The following is a 21,381-nucleotide window of genomic DNA, read 5'->3' as shown; positions in this document are numbered from 1 at the left end:
AACGTCCTGCAGCGCACAGGACAGTTCTCCCAACAAGGATCCTCCAGCCAAACATGTCAGTAATGTACAGACTAAAAACAAAACCCAAGTCATCCCGCTGTGCTCCAAATTCCAGGTAGTTTGCAGTGCTGAGATTCAACGCGAAGACAAGACAAACTTCAATTCCTTTTCCTAGACACCCTGCTCTCGGGTGAAATATAAGACGTGCATGATACCATTCCTGCTCTCACAAGGAGTGTTTGCAACCTCATCAGGAAGGAAAAACAAAAAAACATAGAACAGTGCTGAACCCAGGTTAACACAGGGAGCAACTGGTGTATCCCAGGAACTGGAGGCACAGAAAAGCATTCTGGGAAGTCTTTCCCAGAAAGAGCAGGCAATTCATGTGGAAGTGACAAAAACAAAGGCTCACCAAGTGCGTGGTACTCATGCACGACTGGGGATGCCCATGTTCAGCTTGTATGTCAGCAGCACATGTCTGCAATCCCCAAATTCTACCCTGATTGTCCAGAGAGAGCACTGTCTCAACAAGGTTTTATTTTCTAGCCTTCCCACACATGCTGACAGCTCAGTCCTTACCTCCCAACATAAACTCTGAAAAGGTACTGAAAAAGAAGCAAAAAAAACCCAAAACAATCAAAAAGAAGAGAGAAGGAAAATCCAACTATCCTAGAAAATCCACATGCTGTCACAGCAGCGAGTGGGGAACAGAAATTCTTCATGCCATTAACTGAGTCAGTTAACTGGGTACCACCGACCTCCACCCAACTCAACCGGCTCCCAACCCAGCCGACTAGTTTTGCTGTACAGAGCCAGCCTAAGGAAATCGCACGGAGAAGAAAACACCCGAGGACTGGGCCTCTGGAAGAGAAGATGTCTCGGGTGGTTTGAATTATCCTCATAGAAACCACATCCTCTACAAGAGAGAGTAGCAACCCTGGAACCCCGGATCACCAAGGCCCCCTCTGAAGCTCTCCTGACTCCACAATCCATCTGTCCACACAGATCTCCTAAGTGCCAGGCTTTCTCCCGGCGAGCTGTACTTTGCTTGAGGGCAGGAACCACCACCCTCCTCCCTTGTTTTGTTCCATCATCCCCAGAAAAGAGCAGACAACCATTGAGCCAATAACACTCTGGACAGCCTGGTGGACACCTCCTGGCCTTCAAGGTTAAGGTCATTCACTTCTCTCTGAAGTCCTTCCAGTCACCCAGGCAGAATCCATTCTCCTCTCACCTGTGTTCTCACGGACACCAGGCCTGGCCTCATCATGGCTTGGACTGAACTGTAACCCTGCTAGACAGAAGGTGTGAGAGCCATATGTGCATCCTCAGCTCACTGTCTTCTGATTCGGAGATGCCCAGGACTCATCTGTGCAGCTAAGAAAAGGCTCCATGTTCGGGACCCCCCAGGGCCTACCATGGGCCCCTCACCTCTCCGCTCACATCTCCAGGGAGGAAGGCAGGCACACAATCTACACTCTGTGGCATCTGATGGAGGAGGAGAGGAGGTCAAGGTGGCTACACCACGAATGTCACACATGAGTGCCCCAAAGGCAAAGAAGCACAACTTGAATAGACACTGTCCAGCGCCTTTCCACCAGTACCTCACACCACATACAATCCATGTGTTCAAAGCCACACAGGAGTGCCACAGCACTGCCACATTTTGTCTGCAAAGCTTGAGAATGCTCATGGTTTTCCCTCAATTTTGTTTTCATCTGAAGAAGTCTCCCAGGCTTGGTGGGTAAGGCCACTGGTACGGGAAGCACAGGCGCACAATAAGATTGGCACTCCCCCCCAGGTCCCTCTACAGGAGCTGTCGCCCGAGTCTGGGGTCCAGATGGGAAGCAAATGACAAACTGGTGATTCCTCATGACAACTTCGCTCACTCCATTCTGTCCTGAGAGTCCATGATTTGAAATTTATGATTAAAGAAAATGTTCCCCAGAACCCACCACGAGCACTGGCCCCGCCCCAAGTATAACCAGCACCTGCCCTGAATTACAAACAGGAAAACCAAGCCTCGGCCCTATTGGAGAGCGCCAAGCCTGAATCCAGTCCCTGCCAAAGTTCAAAAATATCAGGGGCCTGCTTGCCCCAGAGCTCAGAATTTAAATAATGTATGCCTTTTAGAGATTAGATCATCCCTCCTAACCCCTCCGGCGAAATGAAACACTTTCTCATGTCCTCCAAGTCGAAGATTTCCCACGACTGTGGGCTTTGTGGGCCAAACACAATGCTATCTGTGAAAGGCAGGGCGGGAGGCAGCAAAGGAATGAGCTGGGAAGCGAGGCCTGGGGAGGGCAGGCAGCAAGCCTATCTCTGCAAAAGAGGAGAGAACTCGCGGCTGGCGGGGAGGACAGGTCACTGACAATAAAATGTATTAGGATATTAACATTCAAGATAGCAATCAGAAACCATTTGAGCACCCACGGCTGCTTCAATGCCAGTGCACAGCATTTTCCAACAGAAAAATAGAAATTAAGCCATTACACATGCCAAGAGCAACACAGGGCTCCGCAGCCCGAGCAGATGGCCACAGACGTTGGCCAAACCCCAGCCAGCCCAGCACAGAGGCTCTGAGAACCCACCCAGGGTACCAGGGCTGCCAAGCAGAAGAGGTGGTGGTGAGCAGCGCGAGTTCACAGCCAAACTCGTTTAGCACAAATTTACTCAGCCCACAGTTCAGCGGTGTAGGTGCTCTGGCCTCGCGAAAACACTGCGACTTGGCCCTGGGCATCAGGACCAGACAGCTGGCACTACCTAAAGGCTGGCCACCACTTCCTGGATATTCTCAGGGCTGGCTCTGCTGGGACCCTGCATTCCAGCTTCCTCCAGTTGTCCCCGACGCAGCTCTATTTACAAAACTTTTTCAGGCCTCATACCTTTCCATGACAGTCTTCACAGCAACCGTTTCATCTTCTTTGACTACAATCTCTTTCAAGTTACAGTGCCTTTGGCTGTCCCTCCAGTGAAGGCCAGAGCCCCGCTGCCAGCCAGTCGGGCAGACAAACACAGCCTCTAGGGTCAGACCAGGGCTGAATCCAGATTTTATCCCTTACCTGCTGAGAATTACTGACTGCACGCCGCAGCTTCTTCATCTGTGAAATGGGCTGCCAAGGAAACCCCGTCAGATGTAATGCAAAGTGCTTGGAGTCAGGGGAGGGGGGGTCTCATCAGGATGTCATGGTCAAGTGTGAGCTACCTGGCTAGGTGGCCTAAGCTAGCAGCTACCCTCTGTGCCTGTCAGTGATGTGGAGCTTGTATCAAGAGCTATGTCACCTGGGCTGCTGTGGCGTCCCCTGACACCATCTACATACAATACTTGGCACGTGCCTGGCACAAATAGTCATTGCTAGTACTCTTACCATTAGAAGGCCAAGTCGCTAAGCCTTTTTGCTCCTTAATCCAATGGTCTTTCTACTATAACAAGTCTCCTCTAACAAAAAATAAGCACGTTGCAAATTGCTAATTATTATTACAAGTCATTCTAGGACATCTGCCAAATTGATAGTGGTCTCATGAAGGTCAAATAAAGGACCAAGGTATGAGGCTTGTACCTGGCCTAGAACACACAGCAAGCAAGTCCTCACAGCTGGACACCAAAAGGTCCAAAGCTGCTCACAACGGAAGGGGAAGGGAGGGAGGCCTCAGACAGCGGGTGGGACTTTACCTGCCTTGGTTCACTTACCCTCCTATGGGGTTGGCAAAAGTCTCTACCTTCCAGATGAGAAAACCAAGGAACACAGAGCTTTGTAGCCAGCAGGCACCACAGACCTGCCCAGACACGTAGGAAGGGCACTCGGCTAGAGGTCACTGTCAGACCCAGCCCCCCCCCAACCCCCCACACACCTGGCCCACGGAGTCTTCTCACACAGCCTGTGCCAGGGCGTGTGGTCGCCTCCGGTGGGCTGGTCTCCTTGGCACAGCCACAGGCCTCCCCGGCCAGACCTCACTAGGACAGAGTGAGGCACAATACCGCTGCACCCCACAGGCATGATGAGCACTCCGCTGATTAACCAGGATTGAAGCAACGGAGAAAGAGCCTGAAGGAGACACTCCTCAGAAAGCCAATCTATGGGCGGCAACAAGGGCTCACACGGGACCACTTCTGGGTGCTGCCTTCCTATTTTCAAAGGCCTTCCATGTGTTATCTCATTCACTCCTCCAAACAACCTCGCAAGAGCTGAGTGTCTAACCTTTGCACTTGTCCGGGCCACACTGAGTGAATAGAAACTGTCTAGAGCCACATATGCTACATAGCAAGTAACAAAATTATTTTAACTTACTAAATCACGTTATAAAATAACACTATAAGCCCAAGCGCAATGATTAAATGAGAAAACATACACGTCTGCTTAAGGACAATAAACATCTGTCTTCCCAGGCACACACACGCGGGCAGGCTGAGATATATTACTGATCGCTGTGTCTTTCCCATCAGGTTGCATAAAGGCATGTAACCTCTGATACACACAGGTTTGGATCCAACTGGTGACACACAGCAGGCATAGGAAGTGACATCAGCACTGCCCTGAACCCCCCCCAACACACACACACCACAGTGTCCCATTGTCACCCATGCAGCTTACAATCCAGCATTGCACAAGTGAGTCATGGAAAATCTGCTAAAATTCATGTAATCATGTTGAGTCCGTGACCTTACTCGGTCACTTTACTAGGCTACCCAGAGCTGCCTGAGGGCTGGACACAGAGCAAGACAGCAGGCATCAGCGCCACAGTGTACCAGCGAGGCAGACGGCGGCACGGCTCTAGGGACTGTCGCGCACACCGCATCTCTTGGAGTGTGTCCCACAGCAGGGCAGCCTAGAGGTGAGCGGTGGAGCCCAAATGTGCACGCTCAGCTCCTGAATCCGTGGGACAGTCCTGCCAGCACAGCACACCTGCCCAGCGGGAGCTCTGCCAACCAGGTCAGCAAAAGCAAAAGGATGCCACTATTACTGGGCAGCCAATTATACAAATCGTCAGTCCCCAAAGATCCACAGGTGTCACATGCCCAATGTTTTAGGAAGTATCAAGTGAAAAGGAAGAGAGATCAGAAATTGAAAAGCAAAGTCAAGTTTCCTTCTAACTGACCACAGGCTCAACTTTCACCCGAGACTTCTAAGCAAACCTTAGAAGCCCACTGGTCACAATCCCAGTGTGAGTTTCGCTTCCCTTTGCAGCTGTCCTCAAGTATGAAGGGTGAAGGGAGGCTGGAGGCAAGAAGATGTCAGAAGATCGATCCAGAAAGCAGCAAAAGGGAAAGAGAGGCAAGTGTGGGCCTTATAAAACAATTAGATCCCAGACTACTCCATATTTGTCTCTTTTACTTTGCTACTTGGAGGAGGGTGGGGACTGACCGAGGAGGTGGAAGGAGAACCACAAAGAGAGAAGACATGGGATTTTTTTCTTTACCCAGAGAGGAAGATCCATCACCCACGTCTTGCACCCTCTTTGCTGGAGGCCGCTCTCCCACACTTGGGGCAACTCCAGGCCCCAGGGCTCCCTCCATGGGAAAGGGAAGTGGGACAGAAGGGGCGGGGTCATTCATGCTGTAAGCAGGCTCCTGGCTTCTGCCTGGGGAAGACGCTTCAGTGCACAGCACTGATTTTGCAGGTAGCACCTCATTTAATGAAAGGCTCTTCTAAGGAGGATGCTGCCGCTCACCAAGTAGATTGATGAAAAGGCAGAGAGTACAGGATGCATGTAAATGTTTTCAGGGTCCCACTCTGATAGCAGAGGGGGACTGTTTCCTTCTCGAATGCCTTTCCCTGCGATGCAAAGGCATCGTGCAGGACAGGGCCTACATAGCAAGTGCAAGGGCTCAGCACATATTTAGTAGACACAAACTATGACAGCAGTTACATGAATGTACGCATTCAGCCAAGCCATACACTTTAAATGGCTGCACTTAACTGTATGTAGACTATGCCTCAATGAAGTCGTGGTTTGTTTTTTTTAAGGAAATAAAGAGCTCCTCACTTCACAGAAGGATTCTTCCCCAAGTTTGCTTTAAATAACACATCATCTCCCCACCCTGAGAGCATTTAAAATTTCATATTGCATTTTTAAAAATAAAAGAACTCATTCAGGGTTTTTCAAGCGCACATCTGCCACCCAACATAATGCACACCTACCAGTGTGGGAGCACACGTTCACACACCCACCCCCGCGTGCAAACACACTCAGGCACACAGCTGAGCCACCTTCTTCTGGTGTCTGTGATAAAAATACAATGACAGCAAGAAAAACACATCCAAAATGTAGGTTCAGGAGTCTACTGAACTATGGGTCCATCTCTGTATGCTGGATCTCCACTTACTCACAGGCAACTAGGACGAGTACTCGAGGACTTTCATAAATGATCTTAACCACAGAAATACGTGTGACAGGGGGCTACTTCAACACAGTGATCATCATACAGTAGACCACTACGCAGGGGCTCCCAAAGGAATAAAACAGAACCAAATGTACTGACTGATAAGAAACTACCTCTTGGAGAAATCAAATAGGCAAAAAGCAAGTATAATGTGTCTGCTGCCAACGGAAAAGAAGGGGTACCTATGTGGGTGTGTGCACACACATATACACACTGTACAGACAGATTATTTGTAAGAGGAATCTTAGTCAACAAGAGATAGGAGCTGCCTCACGAGATCAATACTCAGGCTGAGGGGACCAGAACTCAAAAGAGGGCCTTACTTTTCACCCTAAGCCTTTTCAATCATTTTGTTTTGTCTTTTGTTTTATACCAGACAGGGATTGAACTCAGGACCTTGTGCTTGCCAAGCAGGTGCTTAAGCCACTGAGTTACCTCCCTGGCCCTACCATTTGTATTTAAAGTATGATCCAAGTTAACTTTATCACAAAGTTTAAGTGAAGACTTCTTTAAAAATTAAAAAAAAATTGTGGGCCAGGGATGTAGCTCAGCAGCACGTCACCTACCTGGAAAGCACAACATCCTGAGTTCAATTCCTGACACCAAACAATAATAATAACAATAATAATAAAAATCTCCCTTTAACTGGTGAAGCTTTTTTGAACCTGAAATTCCTCACAATGTAGCTGGCCTCAGTTGCCACACAGATCTTACATAAATGCCCCTGGAATCTGGCCAGCACATGACTTTCCTATCACCCATTGCCAACAAGGTCACGGGTATCAACTGAGCAAGTATCGCCTCCTTGTCTGGACCCAAGATCTACACTACACAGCCCAACTCGTCACGTGCCACAGGTGGAATAACTCAACGCAGCACCTGTTTCTCTTTCAGTGAGGCTCAGAAATGGGCCTGAATTGGCTCCCTGTAATGACAGAGGGTGCTGAAAACCAGCAATGCCATGTGCATGCAAATGCTTTCCCGAGCTCAGATAATTCCCGAAAGCAACCAAACCAGCACCAAGAGCACGTCATAGTTTACAGAGCTTCATCTGGTCACAATAATACAGTGTTCTCGTCTTCTTTGAGGGAAGTGGCAGTCAGTGATTGCATATCCTAGGAGGAGGAGGTGAGCACAAACGGAAAGAAATGCAGCTGCTTACCCTAGGCATTCTGAAGTGAAAAATTCCCTGCTAGCAATCTGTACTTTGCAGTTTGCATTTTGTTCTAGAATGGTCTCTCCCTGGGTGTATTTAAATGTGTTTTATTTTACATTTCCTGTTTCTCTCACTAAGTCAAAATAGCTCAGTGGTGAAGAATAAAGGCTTTGAAGCTAGCCTTCTCGAGTTCAAATCACAGCTCTGCCTATTATAAGACGTGCGGCGCTGGCTTTGACTTCCTCATTTTATACAGCGAGAGCATCTCTGTGATGCAGGGAGGATTTCACACAATGGCGAAGCTCTTGGAGCCAGGCCTAGCACACGGCTAGCTGCCTACAACTGGGAGCTGCCAGGCCGTGCTGCTGCTTTTCATCAGGACAGAGCGCTTCAACAGCAAAGCTACATCCTCCTTCGGAGGGCTCCCCAGTTCCTGAACAGGGCTGGACATGAGACAATCAGTAAAGATTCTCAGATGGAACTAATGAAGCTATGTGGAAGAGGGAGAAAAGCTCAGCAGGCAGCCCAGGATTTTGTGACCAAAAATATTACCTCCGTGGCTGGAGTCTGCTGTTCAGTATTATTATAGCCAGGAGAAGCTTCACTGATCCTCTCCCCTCTGGCTGCTCACAAAGATGGTCAGCGCTGGACTCCCTCCAAAATCTAAACCATGAAGGCTACGCAGCCCTCTGAGCTCCTTGAGAAGAGACTGCTCGATTCGTAATCATCACAGCTCTGACCACTGCTCCGCTGCGCACATGACATTGTTATCTATACCATACAGGAGGCAGCATCCTCACTCTCAAGGGTGGTGAGACCGAATCAGGGGATCTGAAGCTCCTCCACTGTCCCCCACCCTGGAAAAGATGAGCACGGATGAGAGCAAGGCTCTCCACGGCCAGGCCCCATGCTCCCAGCTGTCCCCCTGGGGCCTGGCCCACTGCCCGGCAAGCAGCATGTGCTCTAGGAGACTGTGGAAAGAACACATTATGAGCTGTGCCTGAAGCCCACTCACCAAGAGCCGCGTGGACAGCCGGGACAGACTTGCTTCTTGGACTCAGGAACAATAAAAGTGAAACCCTTCCGTCACTCTCCTGGAGCTCTTGGTTCAAAGCACACTAAGCCCACAGCAGAACAGCCAAGCCACTCACACAGCGGGATCAGAGATGACGCAAACTGGGAGACTTCGGGGAATGAACACCCTTCAGGGACCAGTACTCCTTATGGTGGCATTTGGAACAGAGAGTCCTATTTGCCATCACTTTTTTTTGTATAGGTGGAACCATAGCTTCTGAGAAAAAGTTTTTTGAAAAATCATAGAAGCATGAAATTTAAGAATCATAAGCAACTTGCACAATGAAACACAAACCGAAACAAGAGTAACACAGTTTTCTTTTTCATTTTTTTCCTAGCAAAATAATCAAATTGTCTTTCAAGGTATGTATTTCAGTGTTATACATTTATTAAAATAAAACCAAACCATTTGACGTGTTCAGTTTTAAGGAATCAAAATCTAAATGTCCGTTTGTGATTGCAGCAATAGCTCTTGTTAGCAGCACTGCCAGAGGGAGCCAATCACAGTAATTCCTACTTGGACTTGTCTAATGGTCACTGCTATGCCCTTAAAGAAAAGACTTGTGCACCAATTTTCTGATTTCTTATTCAGGATGTTCTCCTGTGCCTTGCTCTTAGATGAGGATTTGGTTCACTCACCCCTTTCTTCTTCTTTCCACAAAATAATCAGAGCTCACAATTCCAGTTCTTGGGCTGGGTGTGTTGCTTGGGGGTAGGGCACTGCCCAGTGTGAGTGAGGCCTTGTGTTCCATCCCCAGCAGTCGGGGAAAAATTTTAGTTCCTCCTCCATTCTACAACTGCTACCAAAACCGAAGCCATTTAAGGTGCCAGCTCCTTGTCCCTCACCTAGGGACAACATTCCTCGGCCCTCCACACTGCAGCTGGAGGACGCGGGCATGTCCAGCATTCCCGTCCTCTGCCTGTGTCCCCACTGTCTGTACCTCTGCTACTTGTGTCTTTTTGTTGGCCATTCTACCCTTCAACCACAGTTAAGTCCCATGGCTTATGTATGCATCGGTTCTAAATTCTGAACACTAATTCATGGGATTGCCCCATTCCCATTATACTGTAAGTTTTACCAGAGCTACTCTCTGTTCCTGGGCCCAATGTGATGACCCACATGTCATGCCATGCACAGTATTCCCAGCAACAAATCCAAATGGAACCTTCATTTTTCTGCTGATTGCCTGTACAAGACCTGTACATCTTCCTAGCATCCTTAACTCACAGGGAGTGCCCTCCTGGCGCCTCTCACCATCCTCCCTCCCTCAGCAGCTGCCTGCCTCCCAGGGCTACACAGCTGCCGCGCAGCTCACTCTGTACCAGCCATCCTGCTCTCTGCTAGTTTCTTCTTTTCACTAGTACGGTGCATTCCAACTGGAATAGTGATCGAGAATGCACAGAAGGCCAGTGCTCTAAGGACTTGCAGCCCTGTCCTCACACATTATTCAGAGCTGGGCTCCATATAATAAATTCTATCTATTAAAAGCAGGACCTGTCACCTTTCCTTAACAGTAACACTGCCAACAGAATGAGGCCACCTGACTACTGGTATTTAGGAAGCGCCTTAGTTGGCTTGTTTTGTTTTTGCTCTCTGCAAGTCATGGATCTTTTGCATTTTCAGCATTCTGAAATTTTACAATGATGTGTGAGGGACTCTTCTTTCACTAGTTGTGCTATATGAAATGGTACCTGTAGGAGATCTTCCTCTGTTTCTTCTTTGTTACAGACCTCTTCTCTATTCTAACTCTCCTTTTTCTGAGACTCCTATTATCCCTGTCTTGGACCAATATGACCAATCCATAGATAAACAGATAGATAGATAAATAGATAGATAGACAGACAGAGTTATACATACATATGAAAAATGGTATATGTATGTTTTTATATGTTTATAGATTTATCTTTTTATCCTATATTATAAGTGATTTCCTTAACTTGTAATTGCTTCACAGAAACTATTTTCAATAATACATTGAGCTTCCAAAAGTCCCTTCCTATTTTCTTTGATTCTCTTCTCTTCTATTTTCTCTCCCTCCCTCCCTCCCTTCCTTGTTTTCTGAATATAACACATCCCTAAGGGTACCGGTCCCATTTGCCCTTAGAGTTGCCTATAGGGCTGTCCCTTATCCCCCTGAATGAGAAATGCTTTCTTGTCAAAAACTAACACTTATGCTGCCTTTCTGGTTCTTCCCAAGCCATTAAACCATTTCTTTTTAAAAGAACTTGCCCAGGTTTTTCACCCTGAGGGCTCTAGACCCCTCTGCAGTAGAGTATAGGATACAAAGGCCCAGCAGAGATCCTCCAGCAGGCCCCTGGCTTTAGCTGTACAGCTCCCTCCGGCCTCTGGGGCAAGCGAGACTGTCTCCCAGCCTGGGGCCCTTCTGCATCCTGCAGATCTACGGGCTCCCTGCTGGCCCTAGCGTCCTCTGCACTGCTGCAGGCTGTGGCTCCTCGGTGCCTCTGGTCTACTGCATCAGTTGCCATCTTGCCCTCTACTTTCCTCTCTCAGAAACTTTCTGCCACTGTATCGTTACAGACTCCCCACCCTTCTTCCTTTTCTATGACTTAGATACAGTCTGGAGCACACAGAGAAGCACGCTTTTGCCCCAGGCTCACCCTGAATGGAAATTCTCAAAACATACCCATCTCCAAAATATTATTATTTACATGTATGCTGCTGGGAGCAAGGGGCAAACAGGCACTCTCACATGCTGCTGGGGAAGTGTAAACTGGCACAGAATTAGTAGTGCTGTGCATTATGTAAGGAAAAAAGTCCCCTGACCTTGCAATCCCACTTCCGGGCATTCAGCCCAAGCCACACATGTGCAGAAAGATTTAACTACAAGGATGATCACTATAGCATTTTAAAGAGGGAAAATTTTAGAAATGAATTGTTTAGTAATAACAAACTAAATAAATTATAGCTTATTCAAATCATTACATACCAGAAAACCATGGCAAAAAAATTAGAATCACATTTAATAAAATGAAAAGATAGTCCCAGTATGATATTAAAAATATGGAGAGAGTAAAATTATTAAGAAATACATACCTGTGACCTAATTTCACAAAATAAAATGGCTATGACGTAGGTGTACACAGAAAGGAGAAGCAGGATATCTATGCAGTTGTGGAAGAGTGTGTGACTATGTATGTGTCTACATAGTTTCTAAACTTTCTATTTTTTCTACTTTCCACTATAATTTTGGGGTTAAAAATAAGTAAATTCTGTTCTTGTTTTAAAAATTATTACTTAACTCAATTTCCCCATTTACAGATAAGGAAACTGAGGCACAAGGAAACAAAGCAATTCATTGAGGTACCTGTGCAAAGTGCCCAGAGCAGGAAGAACAAAGAAATCCTAATCTTCAGTTTTCTAAGGTACAAGTTAAAAATGAGACAAATTATTTTAAATGTGCCTATTTCTATACATACTTTTTTTTCTCAAATGTTAACACTACTCCACCCTTACCACCACACTGAGTGAGTGGTAGCTGAGTGCTTTCCTCGATTGGACAGTTTGAACACAGGAAGCAAACGCTTCCTATAAAATAGATTAGGTTAGAAATCCTTTCTGTGATCAGAGGTCCACGTCCACACATGACGTACCTCATTCTGCAGAGTGGTTCCTAATTTACGTTGTTTTACCTTTCAATTCCTTTCATACTTTAACACATGGGCATAACTGCGCAGCCTGTATCAATCAGGTCATGGGCAAACATTCCTGCCATAATGTGCCCGTACAACACCTCACACCTAGCAAGTCACCACTTCATTTCCAGTCATCCTTTCCAAAATATTCTCTTTCTCCTACATGTTCAATGACAAAAAAGAAAAGTGGTAGTTCTAACAAAAAATCATAGGTCTCAAATGCATATTATGTAAAGTGGAACTTTCTAGGCCAGTCAAAATTAGTGATATTTTATTCTCAATAAAATATTCACCTTTTGACTCTGTGTCAGACGAAAACTGCAAATGTTTAAAACTGTTATATTTGCATCAGAACGGCAAAGTAGCAGTAGCTAAGAAGTGTGTGTCACTATTTTCTATTTTTTGGGACAAAGGTATTTTTACACACAACTGAACAAGTATGTCGCAGGGTTCAGCTGGCTCTTTTACCTCAAGCACGTCCATTTTCAGACACAACTTACACATGAAACAGGAACCATCGTGTTTTTGAAAATGTGCAACTCTGGTCACCCCCTCTGTGCTTGTTTTCGATGCTATTATGAAATCTAGGCCTTTGCAAATGAGGAGCTTCATGCAGCGAGACTCACAAATTAGACTTCCCCACACCGAAGCCCACGCACCACCTCTACCATCAGGGAAGACCTTACTGATGTGCACTGCCCAGAGGACATCTGGAAAACTGAGTGTCCCAGAGGCCAGAATGCTTCCTCCAGGTGTGGCTTTCGAGTCTGGATCTCACATTCCCACACGCCACCTGGGCCAGCCAGACAAGTGCTCTGTCATGTGTGATGTGTTACAGACCACGGAGGGGTTCTATAAGCTCACATCCTGTTTGTGAGGACAGTGTAAGGTCACTGACAACTGTTAATTAAGGAGGGGGCAGGGCCTGAAGTAAGTAGAAGAAAGAAACTAATTTCCAAGCACAAAGGAAATTCTCATTCTCAAAGACATCAGAAGAAAATAAGGTGTAAGCCCTGCAAGTCTACCCTTACACTAATGGATGTCATGCCCACTGTCCAGGGGAGTTGTAATTGTAACTTAGTTTCCTTAACAGAAGTTCTCTGATCTGCTGGACCTTCTGTTGGCTTTGACTTCAAGTATTTTATGCCTTATTTAAACAAAAAAAAGGCAGATTTGAAAGTTTGGGTTTGCAGAGTAAGTTAATTAGTCTAAGGTCGCCCTGGTCACTGCAGGGCCCAGCCTGTGAGGAATGAGGAGCGGAGAGGAACAAGTGCGAAGGCTCAGAGGTGGGAGAGGACTCAGCATTCATGGGAGAATCGGAGTGCGGGTGGGCAGGAGCTGAGGTCGGGGAATAGAGGCGGCAGCAGCTGAGGTCGGGGAACAGAGGGCGGCAGCAGCTGAGGTCGGGGAACAGAGGGCGGCAGCAGCTGAGGTCGGGGAACAGAGGTAGGTGGCAGGTGCTTTGGCTCTCAACAGCATCTGGAGCCAGAGTTAAATTTGAGGGGGGCGATGGCATGCTGTGACTGCCACCGTAAAAGGATCCTTCTGGAGGCTGAGTAGGGAATAAGTCTCGGGCACAAGAAAGGGGACAACAAGGCCACTTAGGGGCCATCAAAATAATCCAAGCAAAAAGGAATGGTGCCTAGGAAGGGGTGCAGTGACAGTAGCGGCAGTGTGTGTATGAAGGGAGGGTGGCCAGAGTCTGCATATATGTCAAGGCAGAGCCCAGAGGGCTGGCTGAGGGGCTGCAGGTGGGCTGTTAGATGAGAGGCGGATGACAGCAGAGCAGCCTTCTACGCTGAGCAGAAGCCAGAGGGCAGGGCAGGGTGGGCACAGTACTGCCACATCTGCACAGGCTAAACCGCCACGACCAGGACTTCCCAGACCCACGAATGCAATCAGGGGCAAAGGCCAAGCTTCAGCAGCGAATTGGATAATCACCAGGAGACAGACGCATACAAGCCCACAAAACCTGGTCTGCAGTCCTGACAGCATGAAAGCTCTAAATCTGGGATTTATTGTTAAAGATCAGGTTAAAATTCACCTGATTCAAATTGAGGGTATTTGTCATTTATATTTATTCCATGTCATTTAAATAATTATACATTAGTGATATGGAAAAAATTAATCAGCTTGATCATAAAGAGCTGCCCTGTAAAGTACTGGGGGGTTACATAATATAAAACTATATCTTGTATTCATCTTATAAAGTGTAAAAAAAAAAAAAAAAAGACTTTCTAAACAAATCTAGCTCTACAGTTTGGGGTAAGGGCTGTGGATCTCCATTTTTAAGCCAAGAAACTACAGGAATGGGGACCCCAGTAGCCTCCAACATGGCCAGGAGGACAGGAGAGACCCGCCCAGGTCTGGAAAGGCCAGGCTGAGTCCTGCTGCTCTAGGGAGAGTTGCTGGGACTTCCCTCCTTCCTCAGAACCACCACCAGATATACACAGCACCGGAACATGGCTTCTAAAAGCTTTGGTGTTGGCTTGTGTTTGTTTTTATTTGCAGCTTTAAAAAAACTATCTGGAGAGAATACAGGGCCAGCGAGATAGCTCAGCAGACTAAGCACCTGCTTATGCAAACACAGGGACCAGGCTTCGATCCACAGCACCGCATGCCACGCTGGCCCCACCCCTGAGGATACTGAACTGGCCACCAAGACCAGGCGTGGTGACACACACCTGTAACCCCAGCTCTGGGGAGTCTGAAAACAGGACCACCATGAGTCCCAGCTGTGTAGTGAGACCCTGTACCAAATACATAAAATAAAAAAAGAGAATACAAAATGTCCCCCAAGCAAAACAATAGGAATTTAACAATGGTTGCTGTATTGCATAATGTTGTCCTCAAATTAGCTCTTCAGATAACCAGATATAAGCATGCAAAGTTATTTTTTTAAAAAGTTGTAAGAAATTTAAAAGGGCAAGAAAAAATAGCATCAACTACTCCCCTCTGGAGGTCAGCAGAAATCAGCACTACAATTATCTAAGCCATCCTGCATACATACACATAAAAGTAACTCCTCCTCCCTCCTTTTCCTCATCCCAGTTGTTCCTTCCCTCTGGACAGATTCTTTCCCTTTCCCAGTATCTACTGTATCTTTCAGATTTTTTTTTACTCTTTCAGGTTCTGGCACTAATGAGGCAACACGATGCTTGCACATGCGGGTCTGATTTATTTCACTCATGAGTGTGGTCTCTAGCTGCATCCATTTACCTATAAAAGCCCTCATATTAATCTTTTTTATAGCTGAGTGATACTCCATGCGTAAAAATACCACACCTTTTTATCCATTCCTCTTTGTTTTGTTTTGCTTTGTTTTGTTTTAGCTTTCTCTATGTCTTCAAAAGATGGTCTGGGCCAGCAAGATAGCTAAGCAGACTAAGCACCTGCTTTGGCAAGCACAGGGATCAGGGTTCAATCCCTGGTCCCGCATGGCACAAAGGCCCCGCCCCCAGGATGTGCTGAGCTGGCCTCTGAGAGTGGGAGTGGTGGTGCATGCCTGTAATCCCCATGCTGGGGAGGCTAAAAACAAGAGGATCACCGAAGGATGGATCCTGTAGTGAGACCTGTACCAAATACACAAATGAAAAGAAAAGAGATGGCCAAAAATTTAACCCTCCCAATACACAACACACACACACACACACACACACACACACACAGAGCAGTTGCTCTGAATCCAGCCATAATACTCATTTCACACACCAATGAACTACCCTCTTCCTTCTTTGCAAGGTGGAGTTTGTGTGGTAAAGAAAACAGTGTACAGCAGATGGCTGAAGTCGGCATGAAGACATTTCCTGTCTGTCTGCAACATTACTCTCATATATTTGCATGCCCCATCCCCCTCCACCTTCCCCAACACTGACACCCAAACCTCCAAATTCTATCAGGATGAAGTACAGGGGTCTGTTGCAGGGTGCCTCAGGTCCCAGGCCTACTGCCCGAAAACCTTGGAGCAAAAGGCTAACAGCAGGACCCCTGCTCCAGGGGCTCTCGTAGGCTACAGAGCCACCAGATTCCCACAGGTGTAGCTTCCTGGCCTACGGTGAGACACTGACAAGGGGTAAAAGGATTCAGAGCAGAGGGCAGAAAAGGGAGACACAGACGCAGCAGTGGGCACAGAAGCCATGGCCCACGGTTCATTCCCGGGAAACAAAAGCACTATGGAGTTGGCAGCTGCGCTAAAGTGGCCTTGTACACCGTAAGGAGTAATACTGAAAAGGCATCCGCAGCCTGCACCCATCCAGCCTGCCAATGGACCTACGTCCTCCTGCCTTTTCCCAGCTCCCCCTGACCACCCTTCCCTGGCCACTGCCTCTGTGGCTATGGCTCTGTAGATCCTGAAACTCCCTTTAGAGACGCAGATCACTGACCCATCGACTAAGGAAGAAAAGGAGAGACAAGAAGTATTGACCAGAATTTCCAGGAGCCTTTTCATTCATAAACAAGATGAGCAATACTTAACGAAGAACAGAAACCACACAGAGCAAGGAAGGAGGTTAACCATTAAATACCAAGTGGAAAACTGGTCGTTGTCTGCTCTACTTCTGGTAAATTTAAATTTTTCCATAATAAACTATAAAGAAAAGAAGAAAGAAAAGAAACAGAAGGGAGGAAAGTAGGGAAAGTGACGAGAAATGGTCAAGCATCCCAACTAGACTGGGATCCAAAGGCTAATCCGAGGTTTTCTTACAGATCTCAAATGAGGAGCAGAGTCCTTCCCCTCAGTCCAATTCAGGGTCCCATGGGGACCTGGGTGGATGACCCCAGGCTGTGGGTATCCTCATGAGGCCTCCCCAAGCCCCATGAGGGGCTTTTTTTTGGTTCCCTTGAGCAGATACAGTGGGTAGGGTTGTTCCAATGCCTTCTGCAGGTTTCACCATGACAAGGCTTTGTAGAAGAAGGAGTTGATCCCTTAATCCATATTTAATTCGTAAAGGTATTTCCACGACTCCAGGGCACTGTGTTTACTCTGCAAGACCAGGGTGGAGGAATGGTAACGGAATCCACTGTGTCCACGGCGTCACTGCCCTGCTGAAATCTGCGGAGCACCCCTGCCTCCCTCTGATGGCCTCAAGATGAGCTTACCATCAAGGGGCTGAGAAGCTTACACCGACCCGCTGGGCTGTGCCCGCAAACAGCCTGGAATGCGGACCTAACATCACAGGGTAAGCAGCCAGGGCCACCTCTGGGTGTGAGACAAGCCTGCCAACCTCCCGGCGGTGCCAAGGGATGGTCATCCACCCATGAGTAAATCCTGCAAGGCCCAAGTTCAGTCCAGCCCAGGCCACCCAGATGCCACACCCTCACCACCTCAGGAGCTGTGACCTGGGAGGAGGATAGAGGCACCTGCCCAGAGCACATACATCTCAGATGCCTCTGTGGCCACCAGCAGCCAAGATCCTTGTGACCTCAGAGGTGAGACTGGGAAAGAAAAAATACAACTAAAAGAATCATTATGAGTCCCGAGGCTCCCTGTCACAGGCAGACAGCAGCTGGTGCCCTGGGAAACCTGAGGGTAGCTGCTAAGCCATGCAGCTGGGGATGTCTGGCACCACAGCCTACCTGTGGCTTCCTTTGCCCCCAGCTTCATTGCTAGAGGGGTGGAAAGAGCTACCCCGAAGACTGGCACACTCCATAATGCCCAAAGAATCTACTAGGAGAAGATCCACCACTGCATCTTCTAGAAGTCAGGTTGCCCCTGACTCTCTGGTTCGTTAGTCTGTCGGTTTCCTAACTTAATAGGATCCAAAGGTTTGCATACTCTGTGTGGGAACGTAAACCCAACAGCTCAGCCTTTAGGTGTGAAACACTTCCCAACCAATTCTAGTTTCTATTTGTTCAGGAAAGGGGAAAGAAAGGTCAAAGTGACTGATGATAAATCTGCTGAGCCAAGGTGCACAGTGTAAGGCCCCAGGAAGCATGCGGGTGTCATGGGCGCCCCCGCCAGCTAAAACCCTGGGGCTATATCCAGCACCCAGGCCTGAGCTCATGCCAGTCCATTCCTTGCCATGCCACCAAGGCATAGTGCTGGCCAGCAAACCATAGCATCAGAAGGCCTCTGGGCTCTGAGGACAGGGTCTCATTCTTAATATCCCTTGGCCGAACATGGAATCTGGCCAGTGGGTGTAAGGGGTGCCAGTTATAAAGAAATGAGTAACAGAACCCAGATGAAAACACTAAATAGATAACCTGTCATGGTTTGTGTCTTGTTTCCCCCCAAAGCCTCATGCAGTTATGGGGCTGACTTCTAGAGTTTGTGATTAGTTCATGGTCTAGTGCTGGCATTATGGGTGCTAGTGCTGCTGGGATTATGGGTGTGCGTGCTACACCCAGCCTGGGACGTAGGGCTGCCTACAACATAAGGGAGACAGACTTGCTCTCTGCTGCCGTTGTTGCCACTGTTCCTCCCTTGTGCTCTTGCTGTTTTCCAACACCATGAACTGCTGCCTTCTGCCATGTGTCGGTCTGCCTTGGAGCCAGCTGATTATGGACTGAAACCTCTACAAACTGTGAGCTAAATAAACATTTCCTTCCTTAGTTTTGGGTGTCAGGTATTTTGTCCCAGCAGCGAGAGAAAAGCAACGGAGACATAACCCATTGAACAATGTTTTCTACATTATCCATTACAGACCCATTAGTGGGACATAAGAATATTAATGTGAGTTTATATTTTACATGAGAGAATCATTACCAAAATAAAGTTAAGGGACAACTCTCGGGCTGGTGAGATAGATCGGAGGACTAAGCACCTGCTTAAGCAAGCATAGGCACAAGGGTTCCATCCCCAGCACCACATGCTGTGCCGGCCCCAACCCCAGGTACGCTGAGTGGGCTGCTGAGTCTGGGCATGGTGCTGCACGCCTGTAATCCTAGCACTAGGGAGGCTGAAAACAGGAGGATCACTATGAGTCTGAGCTGCATAGTGAGACCCTGTACCAAATACGTACACACAAGAAAGAGTCAACTCTCCTTATGGAGAAATAAGGTTAAGAGGCAAACACTTGTCACTAAGGCAGAGAACAGTAGTTGGTCTTATGGAAGAGATTTAGCTCCTGATTATCTGACATATAGTGTGTGACACAGATTCACATCTCTTGCCCCACGATACTGCCAAATACACCCCTGCCGCCACCTAAATTCTGCAGTCATCTTAGCTGACCAGGGTGAAGTCACAGACCTTAAGATACAAAGTTCTACTACCCAGCATTATTCCAGGCTTCCAAACAGGCAAAAGCAAGAAAGCAACTATGCAAAATGCAGAACTGGTGACAGTTGGCATCATGTCACTTCCTCGTCCAAACCCAGGCTCATCCCCACGGAGCACTAGTCCTGCAGCAGGACTTGGGGAGCTCCAGAGGGCTGGCACCCTAGGCCCTGACATTATCTGCTGGGGCTGCTGGGGAAAAGTGTACAATAGGGGCTACTTTGCAATTTTTCCCAAAAGCCCACAACACTCATCTCCAGGTTTGGCTCTAATTTTATTCTTTGTAAACCAGCTGTTCTTAAAATGCTATAAGACCTCCCCAAACTACAAAATGGCTTTTCCTCTTTCCAGAGATGAGAGGACAAGGTGGGCTTCCCTGATTCCATGTGCCTCTGTATACATGCATGCAGATTAGATTACACAATAATTGATAGATGCCGGCTTCACACAATAAATTCCAAAAAGATAAAAACAAAAAAACTTGGAAAAACAGATTCCAGAACATTCTCCAGCCCATTCTCCCAGGCCTGCCACTTGGGCTGGGTCCTCCCACACCACGTCCCTCGTCTAACCAGACCCCTTCTTCATTAACTGTTCTGCTGCGCCGCCTCAGCAGGGGGCCCACTCCCACGCAGGCGCTGTCCCTCGCAGCCTACAGCCTGGCAGCTCCTAGACCTCTCCTTACTCGCCTCAGCCCTAGTCACCAGGCCTTTAGGAACTAAAATGACCCATTTACAATATAGACACCATCATGGGACACCTTGATCCCAAACTTCCCTCCAAGCCATCCACAGGAAAGCAGGTTGCAAGTTCAGGCCCAGTCTGGCCAAGTGCAACTTTCTGACTTAGCAAGACTCTGTCTCAAAATATAAAATAAAAATAGTTGGAGATGTAGCTCTGTGTGAAGGCTCTGGGTTCCATCCCCAATAGTACATACATAACATACACACCCAATAGCATATACACAATGCACACACACACACACACACACACACACCTAATAGCACATATACAACACACAAATCCAATAGCATATACACAACACACACACACACACACACACACACACACACAGTTCCTCAACATGAACCCACTTCTGCTCTGTGCCCTCCGCTCACAGTGGTGAGCACTGGGTGCTCAGGCCAGCCTCCCCCCGATCCTATGTAGCCCCAGCTCTGCTCATACACCAGGCTCCAAAGCAGCCTTCAGCCAGGCTCAGACTGCGCTCCTTTCTGGGTGTTCATCGACTCCTGGTGCCCCAGCCCAGTGTTCCCCACCTGAGCTGCTCCTTTGCAGTGGGCATCACCTAAGCTACATTGTCCTCATCTGGACCACTAGTCCCCAGGGAGCACTGCCTCAGGGTCATCAGGCAGCCCCGACCCTCTGGCCCTCCACCCAGCCCTAAGAGCTTCGTCTCTCCCCCTCCAGACAGGAATGTTCTGCGGATTCTGTCAGTACAATCATCCCTTCAGCTTCACAGTGTCCCACTCCGAGGAAGGCCAGACATAAGCACGCAGGGTGAGCACCACGTCTCCTTCCCACCAATGCCCTCCCTTCTACCATAACACAGGCACTGTCCCTGCACACAAGAAGATGAGCAGAGGACACAGGGGACTTGCTGGGGTGAGCAATTCGGACTCTGTAGCAGTGCTGAGCCTAGTCTCCCCTACTCCCTATGCTTTGAGGTTCAAAGATGTGGCCTCCGTGATCTCCTGATGAAGAGGATCCCCGCGAGCCCTGGATCAGCTTTTTGGAGGTGAGGGAGCCCCATCAGGCCTGTCACTTGGGGAGAGCAGGAAGCGCAGCTACCGCACCTTCCTTCTGCCACTACGGTCCACGGGACTCTAGGCCTCCGCTGCCTCATGTGTGAACTTCTTTTTAAAGTTTTCTTTTTTCTTG

The 21,381-nt window shown here is 47.9% G+C and overlaps 1 protein-coding gene across 1 annotated transcript in view; it reads right to left on the bottom strand.

The window, feature by feature from the left end:
* Positions 1-21,381, bottom strand: part of Prkce (protein kinase C epsilon) — a 503,843-nt gene that overhangs the window by 317,357 nt on the left and 165,105 nt on the right. The gene's annotated exons all lie outside the window — the stretch shown is intronic.

This window comes from Octodon degus, unplaced genomic scaffold, assembly GCF_000260255.1.
Source record: "Octodon degus isolate 3935 unplaced genomic scaffold, OctDeg1.0 scaffold00020, whole genome shotgun sequence".
Taxonomy (NCBI): Eukaryota; Metazoa; Chordata; class Mammalia; order Rodentia; family Octodontidae; genus Octodon; species Octodon degus.
The sequence above is the reverse complement of the archived record's forward strand: the minus strand, read 5'-3'. Positions and strand labels throughout refer to the sequence as shown.